Source organism: Triticum urartu, chromosome 4 (assembly GCF_003073215.2).
Source record: "Triticum urartu cultivar G1812 chromosome 4, Tu2.1, whole genome shotgun sequence".
NCBI classification, from domain to species: Eukaryota; Viridiplantae; Streptophyta; class Magnoliopsida; order Poales; family Poaceae; genus Triticum; species Triticum urartu.
The window spans coordinates 592,138,594-592,151,095 of NC_053025.1; the positions used below are offsets into that span (position 1 = coordinate 592,138,594).

At 40.0% G+C, this 12,502-nt stretch overlaps 2 long non-coding RNA genes across 2 annotated transcripts; both read left to right on the forward strand.

Moving 5' to 3' along the window:
• The first annotated feature begins 6,109 nt into the window (after positions 1–6,109).
• LOC125554322 lies at positions 6,110–7,967 on the forward strand. The gene is made up of 2 exons (XR_007304367.1): positions 6,110–6,440; positions 7,687–7,967. It is a non-coding gene; the product is annotated as an uncharacterized LOC125554322 (long non-coding RNA).
• Positions 7,968–8,700: 733 nt separating this feature from the next.
• Positions 8,701–9,328, forward strand: LOC125554323. The gene is made up of 2 exons (XR_007304368.1): positions 8,701–8,828; positions 9,021–9,328. It is a non-coding gene; the product is annotated as an uncharacterized LOC125554323 (long non-coding RNA).
• The last annotated feature ends 3,174 nt before the right edge of the window (positions 9,329–12,502 follow it).

Below are 12,502 nucleotides of genomic sequence, written 5' to 3' on the forward strand. Positions count from 1 at the left end.
CTACAAGAAATATGTCAACTTATGACCTTCTGTCAGTGACCCTGAAAGAATTGGTCATAAATATATGACCATTTTAGACCAATTGATCAAAAGCTGTTCGGGGGCTCCAAACCCTAAACCGTTGCGACCATTTTGGTCAGAAAGGTCGTAATTTCCTTACATGAAATGGTCATAAAGCAGACAGCACTAGTCCGATGCCTTATTTCTAGCTGATCATGACCAATATAGATGGTCATAACCTTGTAAATTGTGGTGGGTTGCTATGACTAGGTGCCACCTCATCAGTTTTGCCTATGTGTCATGTCCATGTGGCAGTTTTTGCCCTAGGTTGTGAAGCAACCTATATTTCTGTCATTTCCAAAATTCCCAAAAAAATCTCATAAATTCTTTGGTTCATATCTTCATAAAATATGTAAAAGTCCTTCCTTGCCTAGTTCAAAACTAATTCAACAATATTCATTTTCCTATTCTGTTCACAACAACACTTTATGAAGGAAGTGCTATTTATATATTCTTGATTGCCCTAGGAATTTTTGGGCACTCTTTTCTATCCAAATCATTATCGCATGACAAAATTCAGCTCCATTTGCCTAGCAAATCTTCCTCGGCAAATTTCCAAAGTTTTTGTCCACCTAGAAGCATTGTGAAGGAAGTACCTTTTTTATATCCCGAAATGACATGAAATTTATACAGTTCCTTCATATGCCCAAATTATAACCCTCCTCCAAATTGCAGCTCAGTCAAATCATCTATGTGAGCCCAGGTTCAGTTTATATTTTATGGCCAAATTGGCACGTTGCAAAGCAAAGTGTTATATAGACCCCTCCTATTACCCTCAAACTTTTCGGGCACGCTTCCATACCCAAATAATTGCCACATGATAATATTCAGCTCAATTTTCCTAGTAAATCTTTCTCAGGAAATTTCCAAAGTTTCTACCTCGAGAGAAGCTTTGTGAAGTAAGTACTAGCTAGGCTTACCCAAATGATCTGAAAATTTACCAGCGCATGACCATACCTATGTAACTTACCTACACCAATTTTTAGCTCATTTAATTCATCCAATCTCTCTCACTAGTTTTCCCAAGTTTTTGTCCATAGAAGAGCATTGTGAAGGAAGTACTACTTTGGCATGTCCAAATGGTATCAATTTTCTACAATGCTTTCCTATGCCCAAATAACCATCCTCCACTATATTTCAGCTCAATCCATTCATTATTTTGAACCCAGCTTCAACATTCATATTTTTGTCCAGTGTGGTACTTTGCAAAGCAAGTACCACCTAGGATCCTCCTTTTGAGCTAAAAATTTGTGAAGACATTCTCCTTAGTAGATGATCATTCTCAGCCAAAACTCACGCCCATTGGCCATGTGCACACTACTAGAAAAACTATTATTAACGACGAGAGGAAGAAACTCTTGGTCGTTAGAAAACTAAGCGAACCTCGCATGGTGGAGATCAGGCTAAGGCTACCAACTATCGTGTAACACCCCCCTCAGAGAAAAGAAAACTAAGCGAACCTCGCATGGTGAGATCAGGCTAAGGCTACCAACTATCGTGTAACAACCCCCTCAGAGAAAAGCTACATGTAACAAACACCGAATTACTCTTTTTTAAGCCCATGGGTGTTGTCGTCATTGACCCAATCTCCTCCTCCTTTAATATCCTTACCTTCCTAATCTGACTCCCTCTCCTTCGTTTCATCTCCCACATTGCCAGCTGCTTCTCTCTCGTTTCCTCTTCCACCCGATCCGCCACCATGAGCATGGCCTCCGCCTTCGGTTATGACCCTCGTCCACCCATCTCCCAAGATACAACACATCCATGTCCTCCACATCCACGGCCATCGGGAGGAAGCCGAGCAGGAGAGGTACGGGCTAACCCTAGACCGGCCTTCCACGCATTGTTGGGGTGAGGAGGATAGAGAGGCGGCGGCGGTAGGGACCGATTGTTTTTCCCGTGGGAGTAGGATTTGAGCGGGGAGGAGGAGGCGCATGCGTCGCCACAACACCAAGGAACACCTGACCGTGAAGATTCTCTTATTCCTTGATGCAGATTTATTTGTGAAAGAAGAGAATTAGCGAGAGTGGTCGAGCAAGCTCTTCCTGACATGTTTTTCTTAGATGACCTTTCTCCAATTAAGGTATTTTAGGAAGATACTAATCGCTTAAGTTGTTTTGTATAGAGAAGATGATTTTGCATAGGTCTAGTTGTTCTTGAATCAGTTCCAATAAGTATAGTGTTGATTTGGTTTCTTTTATTTCTACAGGTTTGAATACTACGGTCAGAAAAATCCGTTTGAGATCACAGTTTTTGCTGGTCTCGAAAAATGTATTAAGTTCATTCTGAACTTTAAGTTCAGAGAAGATGGTATTTGTCTTCTGCAGCAATCATGCCAATGCGTGAGGTATGATTTATCCTGTATAATAATTAGTCAATAGATTATATTTATTTGTACATGGAAATTGATTGTTCATATGTGAGGATTTTGTAAAAGAGAACAAGCAGTTTGATTCCTGTCCCAAACTGGCCGAAGCAACACGCAGTACCAAAGCTAGTATCTAGATAATTCATTCAAGCCTGAAGCAACACACACGTACACAGCACCTAATTGATCTTTGCGTTGATCGGTCCTCACGGCTGGAAACGTACTAATACACATGTATATGCAAAAAACTGGGCGTATTGCCTTCTATTGGGCCTGATTCTTTTATTTTATTTCTCGTTGTTGTTCAATGTTTACAAAAGGGTATGCATGCGTATATATAGCAGCTAGGACAACCACAGGCTAACCTACTTGGTTGCAAGTTTTAATCCTAGTATACTAGGTATTTGTTCTGCGTACAACCCGGATACAACACAACACACGCCATCATTATTTCCAACATACTCTTTGTGCACTTTAATTATCTTCGGCAAAAAATGTTTTTGGCACCACAGTGGTTTCTTGTTTTATTGTATCTTGTGTTTGCAGTTGCTCCCGGTGGTCGGTGCTCCTGTCTGATTTTAAAAAGAGCCACGGATGTTTGCATTTGAATTCCATTATGATCATTCATATTATATATTGATGCTCTCTGGGCCTATAACCATTAATGCCTTCTAGTTATGTTCTATTTTGTCACTCAGGGCATATGCAAGTACTTTCTTTTAGTTTTTACTTGCAACAAATATCGATTTGTAACTAAGTGGCCAGATATTTCGTCTTATGTCCTGTACTTTGTGCCAATTTCTGACAATTCTTAGAGGTCTACCAGGCTCCTCATAAAAGCCAACATGCTCAAGTAAGTTGCTCTCATATACTGATTTTATCTGCCGCTATTGTGCCGATTTATTTATGTGAACTGACTTTTATAACTTACTCAACATTTTGTAGGAATGATGAAGCACCTTGGTATAAAGAAGCATGAGGAGGTATTAGTCACCGATGAAGAATTATATGCATTCAAACAATGATGGCGCCCCTCAATTGAAGATTAATAAAGAATATATTTTCAAGTTTTTCCATTTCCAAATTAGATATGAGAAGTACATTGGTCATGTAAGGAGTGTTTTTAACTCAAATGTCTTAAATGTCGTTTTAATTCCAGATTTGTATGTCGGAATTTTGTTAGTTGATCTTACTTTTACTAATAAAAGAGGCTATGACCCTTTCAATATTGAGATTCTTTTGCTTCCTAATTAATGCGGATAACATTTAAGCGTTGGATGCTACTAAGGATTCTATAGGTGGTTGAATGGAAATGATATAAAATTATTAGCGATGACAAAAGTGCTCGCTAATACTATAATTGTGGTTGTTATTGCCTTAGGGATGACGACCACACACTATCTCGTCGTTATAAGAATAACGACCGGAAAATTAGTTTTAACGATGGAGCCTACTACGACCAGCATATTATGGTCGTTATTGACCTTTAACGACAACAATGTTACTTTTAACGACCACATATACGGTCGTTAAAAACCTTTTTCCTAGTAGTGGCATTTCCCGTACCACTAATCAAACACTTGGTTGCTTATTCATGTTTGAGCATCGATCGGTCTCCTCGTGAGAATCTTATGTTGTGATTTTCTTCCTATCACCTACCTGGGGAGTGCCCAACCCACTAGACATGCCTAGGCTGCCCAGAACACATGGCAACGCCACGGTCACGCGGTGACCACGCGGCGGGCAAGCGAGTTTACGTGCTCTAGAGTTGGGGGCCTCGGCCACCGCCCAAGCCTCGACGTATCGCCACCAAACCATGTATTTATGATTAAATAGGTACTTATGTAACCATAAATGATTTTTGGACAAAATAAATAGCAAACTACGAGGCAGCTGCAGTTCAAATTTGACCCGCTTCCTGCTGAATTGACGGGAATTTGTCTTTTTCACCAGAGGTGGATCAAAACTTTTGACACCCAACCATTTTGTCAACTATGCATTATATATGGCCTAGTATTTTATAAAATTGATTAGGTCCAATTTTGCAACAAATATATGGTAGGTCCTTCACAAAAAACTCATTTTGGGCAGTCACAAAAATGGAAAATGAATTTTTCGTGCAAAGAAAATGAAAACTTCCTTAGGCCACATTGTTTGGAATTCCAAGATGCACCCTTGTGCATAATATGAGATCATTTGAACAAACTATGCCATGAATGTGGCCATAAGATTGATCATTTGGCTTGAAAGCCATGAATCTTCACGCATGATAGCTCATTTCTGAGAACACATTTTTAAAAGAATTGCCGTATTACAAGTTTATTATTTTTTCTGGGAACTTGGCCATATATAATGACACAATGCGAAGGTTTCCCAATTTTTTGATTTTTTTTGAACTTTTTATGCCCGTTTCAAAATGCAGTCAAAACGGCGGGAATGACCGTTCCTAGCTAGTGGTTGAATCTTGAATTTTTTGGTGTTTCTCTGATTAAATAGATACTTATGTACCTGGAAATGATTTTTGCAAAAAATAAAGAGCAAACTATGAGGCAGCTGCAGTTCAAATTTGACCCGCTTCCTGCTGAATCGGCAGGAATTTGTCTTTTTCACGAGAGGTGGATCAAAACTTTTTACACCCAACCATTTGGTCAATTGTGCATTAAATATGGCCTAGTATTTTATAAAAATGATTTGGTCCAATTTTGCAACAATTATTTGGGAGGTCCTTCAATAAAAAACCTCCTTTCGGGCACTCGAAAAATGGAAAATGGTTTTTCGTCCAAAGAAAATGAAAACTTCCTTAGGCAACATTGTTTGCCATTCCAATATGCACCCTTGTGAGCAATATGAGATCATTTGAACAAACTATGCCATGAATGTGGCCATAAGATTGATCATTTGGCTTGAAAGCCATCGATCTCCACACATGATAGCTCGTTTCTGAGAACACTTTTTAAAAATAATTTCCGTATTACAAGTTTGTTATTTTTCCTGGGAACTTGGCCACATATGATGACACAATGCGAAGGTTTCCAATTTTTTTGATTTTTTTGAATTTTTTATGCCTGTTTCAAATTGCAGTCAAAACGACGGGAATGACCGTTCCTAGCTAGTGGTTGAATCTTGGAATTTTTTTGGTGTTTCTCTGATTAAATCTTGGAAAACTTTTGGCGTTTCTCTAATTAAATAGATACTTATGTACCCAAAAATAAATTTTGGAAAAATTAAAGAGTAAACTATGTTGCACGTATAGTTCAAATTTGACTCAGTTCCTATTGAATCGACGAAAATTTGTCTTTTTATAAGAGCTGGACCGAAACCTTTTCGCACACAACCATTTGGTTAATTCCACATAAAATGTGGTCTAATATTTTTGAAAAATGGGGTTGTTCCTTTTTGCAACAAGTATCTAGTAGTTTATTCACAAAAGACCCAACTTTGCACTTGAGAAATGAAGAAGGAAAACAAAATTGCATGTGCTTTATTCTTATTGGTAGAACTAGCTGTGACACGGATCGATGACATGGCGCCCATCCATCCATCCATTCGATCCACATCCATCCATCCACATCCATCCGTTCGATCCCACATCCATCCACATCCTGTGTGCGTGGGCAGAGGGGGATGTATCCGGGGCCCTCAAATCTCCGGCGGCAGAGCTCGTACTGTTCCGGAGGTCGTTGGTGAAAAATGGATGATGCTGGCATGGTGTTCCTTCTCGATGCTATTTACAAGTTAGTGCCCTCAGATCTGCAAATTAATTTGACCATTTGTTTTCCATGCTAACTTCCGGGGCTTGGTCGCTGGCAAGGCCATCCTTTTCCAGGTTCCCACTGCGAGAGGAGTTAGCCGACAACCATGAGCACCTAGATCCGATTCGTATGGTCTTGCTGGCAAACAACAGAGCCGGAGTTGGCACTGATATGGCACAAGCTGGAGTGCGCCGTTGCCCGGATACATCCCCGACGAGGTCGGGCAGAGTCTATCCACAGGCCCCTGGGTGGACAAAAAGGTATGAAGCCAAATTGTGTCGTTGTTAGACTGTATCTTCTGCATTGTTAGTGCACGTTCATCTGCACTGCACATATTCAGACATTATTGAGATTAATTTGGAGGTCGTTAACAAAAGTGAATGTACGAACTATCAAACTGAACCTGTTGTAGCCCATCATTGCTACACTTCCTGATTGTTCCTGAATACCCACGTGCATCACTATGTATGATGAGTTTGAAACGACTATAGGGCATTGCTGTTAGATAAGTACAATTTGAGAAACGGCCATGGGGCATTGCATAAAGTAGTTGACATATGTGCAGTCTCCATATATGACCGGTGCTTTTTGCATAAAGAAGTAGTCTGTGCTGTGCATCCATGCAAGCTCAATCAGATAAGCCGCTGAAGGCGCTGATTTTCTTTATCTTCACTTATATGTGCAAAACTATAGCGCGTAGCAGGGATGTTCTCGTGTGGATAGATGCCCGTCGCTTCTCCTCCTGCGTGCGTCCACTAGTTATCGGTGGTCGCTTAGGTGCTAGACGCCCGTGGTTTCCGTTGTGGTCGACGCCGATCTAAGTTTTTTGTGTTCTTCCAGAGAGAAGTTTGCATGCTCTTATCTTGTACTTTTGGCTGTTGGCTCGGCTGTTCGGCCACTGGATTCGCTAGAAACTTTGCTTGCTCGCTTGCTTACTTTGCTGCCTGTCTGTAACCTGGTCGATTTTGTTTTCTGCTACCATTCTCAGTGTTGTGAAAATGGAGAAGCATGTCTAACTGCTTCACATGCTTAATCTAATTTAATGTGTAAAATGGCAGGCAAATGCTGCTGCAAAGATATCAGTGGTATATGCGCATGCATTTGGCAATATGATTTCTTATCTATGTTTGAACATTAACCATACAGATTATGGTACTATTAATTTGGTGCACTTGAATGAGTGCTTTGTGTTGATATTTTGTTAAATGAGCATTAACCCCTACAGGATGCATTAACTATTTTAAAGTGGAATGTGGCATACATAATCTGGCAAAGTAAAACTGACCTGTAGTGTGACTAGCTGTCTAAGTGCACTTACACTTAATTAGGCCGTAACATGGATACCATGTGTAATTTACTGATGCGAATGCTAGTGTCTTTTTTTCGTATCTATGAAATGTGAATGTGATATCTGCATTCTGTGTATCAAGTTTAATGGATGTCAAGTCACATGTGCTGCTCATTGTATATGCTTTTGTATTTATGGAGTTCTTTGTGGTGCACTAGATGAAGTCAAGGGAACACCTGATGAGACTTCGGCTATTGCAACAACAGAATGCCCACTTGCAGAGAAGGGATCCAAATCAACCGGCTCTTAATGGTGCTATGAACTTTGATGTATCAGTCAACATGGCAGCCCTACAACAGTAGTTTCAGTCAAGAAACCAGCAAGTTGTAATGCATACTGTCTTCTGTGACTCATTTCTATTCACAGTTTCTCTGCACCTTTTTGCTGTTTCCTAATAATCCTAATATTCTACTCATATTGGCTGCTGTTTAAGGTCAAATTGTTGTACTGTTAAGTGTTAGTTTATGGTTGATTAACTCCTAGTAGCAACCAAACAATTTGGAATTTTAACCGCAATGCGATTTGAATTCTTCAATCTTGATTTTTTCAATCGATGATAGCCATCTTGCACCATACTATAAAATGATGGACCAGCAACTAGCTGATTTTCAATCCGTTCTTGCTAGATGTGTTGTTGTTTTTCTTGTTGTAAGATAAGATGGTACCATCACATATCATCCTATGTTGCTGTACTAGTTCCTGAAGTGGAACAGGGGAATGAGATATGTGTTGTGACTTGTGACTGCTTACTACTAGATGTATACGTGCAGCTAGCTAGCAACCTAGCAGTACTAGTAAAAATATACATGAGGGAATAATATACATGAATAATTCCCTCCATATCCCTTGTGATTAATTCTAGGTCTATACATATGCCATCTCTGTCTGGCAAAATATGCACCATATCTCATTCGTAGTGTGATGTTTCCAGCAGGTCCCTGTTTTCATTTGCTAGTGAATATCTCATTTTTTCTAGCTCTGGCAACATACGAGATTCTAGGTCTATACAAATGCCATCTTGTTTACATTTAGAATTGTCTGATGTTAATGATGGGGATATACTTGAAACCTGGCTGTCATTTTTAGTAAAAAATACATCATCAAAGTTGTTTTATGCATGCTGTTGGTAACTGTATACTCTCTCCTAATAATTTTATTACTTGTTGTATGCAGGCTGATTGGAGCCAATTTTTTACTCTAAAAGCCTATCTTTTGATACCACTGTCTAAGAACAATCAGATCATCATTTCACCATCTTCGGCCGCCCAAGGATATTTCAAACTACTTTTGCTGATATCAGGTACTGCTGCTATCATCAAACTGCCGTTGCTCCTACTATGTCAAACTGCTCTTGTTGCTATCCTAATGACCAGAAAGTACTTGCCGTTGTTGCTGCTCCTCCTTCAAACCAAATTGTTGTTGCTGCTTCTCATTCAAATTGCTACTTCTATGTCAAACTTACTATGAGTGTGCTTCTGAATTGGATGCGCAGGAGAAGGACCATGACCAGACAAGCAAAAATATGCGACTGCCTGGGGCTGGGGCTGGTGCACCTTGGGCTGGGGCTGGTGCTGGATTAGCAACGCTTGGGAATGTGCACATTAGTTTTAGTTGATGTTGCCACCATGTTTTGGTGCCTGTGTATTTGTTTCCGATTATATGTACACTTGATGGATCGTGCAGATGTGTATGTGCTGTTGTGAGTTTCATTGAGTGATTTCTGGATTTGATCATTTAATTTTGAGAATTATTGATTGTTTGCTGTTGAAATGTGTAAAATTGAAATCTGTGATTGAAAAAGACTGAATGTTCTATTGGATCAAATAATATTTGGGCTCTAAAAAGGCTATGGCCCAAACAATAGTGGACTGGAATATTGTGCATTTATGAAAAACAAAAACAAAAGGCTGAATGAAACGGAATGCAAAATGGCCTAAGCCCAGAAAATAAAAAGGCTGAATTGTAGGGCTTGGCCCATGAATCTGACCAAAAATTGATAGAAAAAAACACAAATAGGTTGAATTATTGGGCTCGGCCCATGTAAAACACTTAATTGGACCGGGCTGAATCTTGTGCCACATCAGATTGCCACGCTGGATGCCTACATGGCCGGGGGAGGTTGCTAGTGAACAAAACGCCACAGTAGACGTATTTTGGTCGTAAATGTTTACGACCATTCCAGAAGAAAGGTCGCTAATGTCAGTTTATGACGGCCAGCTTTTGACCTTATGTTTTTGGTCACAAAAATGTCACAAATGGAAATTTTTGACCATTCAGTGACCAATAGTGGTGGTCACAAGTTGACATATTTCTTGTAGTGTACACCCGCTCTTCCTGGCAGCGTGCTGCCTGATGTTGGGAATTGAATGTGATGTAGCGTCTCGTTCCAGTGTAGACCATGTACATAGTCAAAGCAGTAGATACCGCTACTGCTTCCTCAGTACGGCCTATGGCATGAGAACATGACATACATAGCATCAAATACTAGAGGACACGCTTGCTAGCGGAAGGTGAACATTCGACTAAGCCGATCCTGCTGGATGCGACGGAGACCCATTGGCGAAGGAAGTGAATGCTTTAGTTGTGAGCGTTGATGGAAAAATCCCGGTGTCTTCTATGCCCATGCTATCAAAATTCAAATCTTTATTGTGCGGAGACACAACAAATGACACACGATTTAGACTGGGAAATTGAAGGACATAAAGGAAAATGAGGAATATGCTATTCATCCCTTTTGTAGGGAAGCCTTGCTCCCTCCTTGTAAAGGACTTGGGTGGTAGCATCGACATAAAGTTATGGGTCCTTCACTAGGTCAATAGCCGAGCATCCCTTGATTACCTGCTTGGTCCTGTGATAAGTCAAAGGCACGAGAGACTTCTATGCAAACAATGGATTTCCTAAGCCTTTTCGTATTGCAAGGAGGAACCTCATTGAACTTCTGGCCTCTGCATAATAATGACACACCTAGGCAACGTAGTATTACTTATTGCAACAAAGATCATGGAAAATAAAGCCCGGCGGCTAACGGTTCATCCTTCACCAAGCTAAGTAGAGACGACGTTGTCCTGTCCAAATGTCATGTGGCATTGCAAATAAAACATCACGACAATACTTAGTAGCAAAGGAACATTATGAACTACTCCGTTGGAAGGCAAATGCATGTATTTAGGATTTGAAAGGTCAAAATTTATTATTTTTATCCATTACTATAGAATTTCTTTTCCAACACCGATAGAGGAAATTAATATACTACATCCCATATTTTTATTTAATTTGAAGTGACTAGTTTCGATCGAGGGACTGCGTCATCTTCTCTGACACCCTACATGTTCCAAGAATCTCCAGTCTCAAGTCCATAGCTTTGAGATTAGTTTCTTCCTTGCAAAGAAAACTTTCAACTCTTAAACTTATAAAATAGATTATCACACTTTATGTTGCCTGGAGTTAAATGCAACAATTTTACCATGCACAATTGCATGACATACGATCATCTGATATTTTTCCCTATCATTGAGGCGCCCATCTGTCCGCTTGAAGTAATCACTTACATTTTCAGGACATGATTGTCGCATCAGTGTAGGGTGCATCGGATGGCTAGAGGCAATGCGAAAAGCATTCATTGATCCCATTTAAATTTTAGCATTATGCTAAGACATTTCACATTTACGAGTCATCATGCGTGCTATGGAATGAATTACAATAGTATATTGAAAAGAACGATGCAAGTGTTGTTGTGTTATTGATGAGATTAAAGATAAAAAGTTGAACACACCGCTTTCATTTATTCCCTCGGAGCACATTTGCCGGGACTTTGAACAACAGAATACCTGATCTATTTTGTGAGAAGGAGTATGAGAGAGTGTGCTTGGCTCGTTGATGTGTTAAGTTGCTTCTTGTCGTGCTTTTCCCTGATATTTGTGGCACTCTTATTTCAAGATGTTTGTACCCACAGTCCGAAGTCATAGATGTGATCGAAATCCTGGCGGAGGTTCAAAACTTGTAGCGGTGAAATCTTGGCGAGGTGACAGCCGACAATGTCTTCGTCACCGTTGCTTCCTGTGAACCATGAAGCGAAAACACAGTCTTCTATCCATACCCTTCACTTCTTTGTATCCTTGCCTAGACGAACAGTCACCTTTACATCCAAGACAAGAGAGAAAAGTTGACGCGAGAGCATGTCATCCAAAATGGTCGGAACAGGAGGATGCGTGACTTCAAGGATGTGGATAGCTTAGGAAGCAGAGTAAGTGAGTAAGATCCAAGCAAACGAGGAGTTGTGCACCCTCTAGTGCATGTTTTAATGTGCAGGTTCCGTGGGTAATTCCTGGTGACTTCCAAGCTCACAGTATCAGATTCAAATCCCTATTGTGCAGATATAACAAGTACTGCGCAAATAAAATTGGATAGTTCTAAAACAAATAAGTAAAGCGAAGATCATGCTATTCATCATTGCTTTTGGGGGGGGGGTGACGTAGCTTGCCCTTTATACAGACTTGAGCGGTACCATTGGCATGAAGCCATGGATCCTTGAGTAGGTCAGCAATTAGGCATCCCCTGATTATGAGCTTCGTTATCATTGGCGAGACCTTTATTTAAACGATGAATTTTCTTAGCCTTTTACTTTTTAGGACAAAAACTTTACTGAACATTGGACAACTACTTTAAGACGATGCACCTAGCCAACCCACAACCTATTATTACTTTCACAAAGTTCATGGAAAAGAAAGGCTGACCGCTAATGTGTCATCCTTGAGGAAGCTATATAAGTAGAGCCAATCTTTTCTGGTCCAAATGTCATTTTGCGTTTTCACATGCTAAGATGTCCTTGAGCAAAAACATTATGACAATACTTAGCAAAGGAACATTACGAACTACTACTACCTCCAAGGGCAAATGCACGGGATTTTATGTTTTGAAAGGTCAAAAGTTGTTAAGTTTCTCCATTATTAGTATACAATTCCTCAATATTATTCC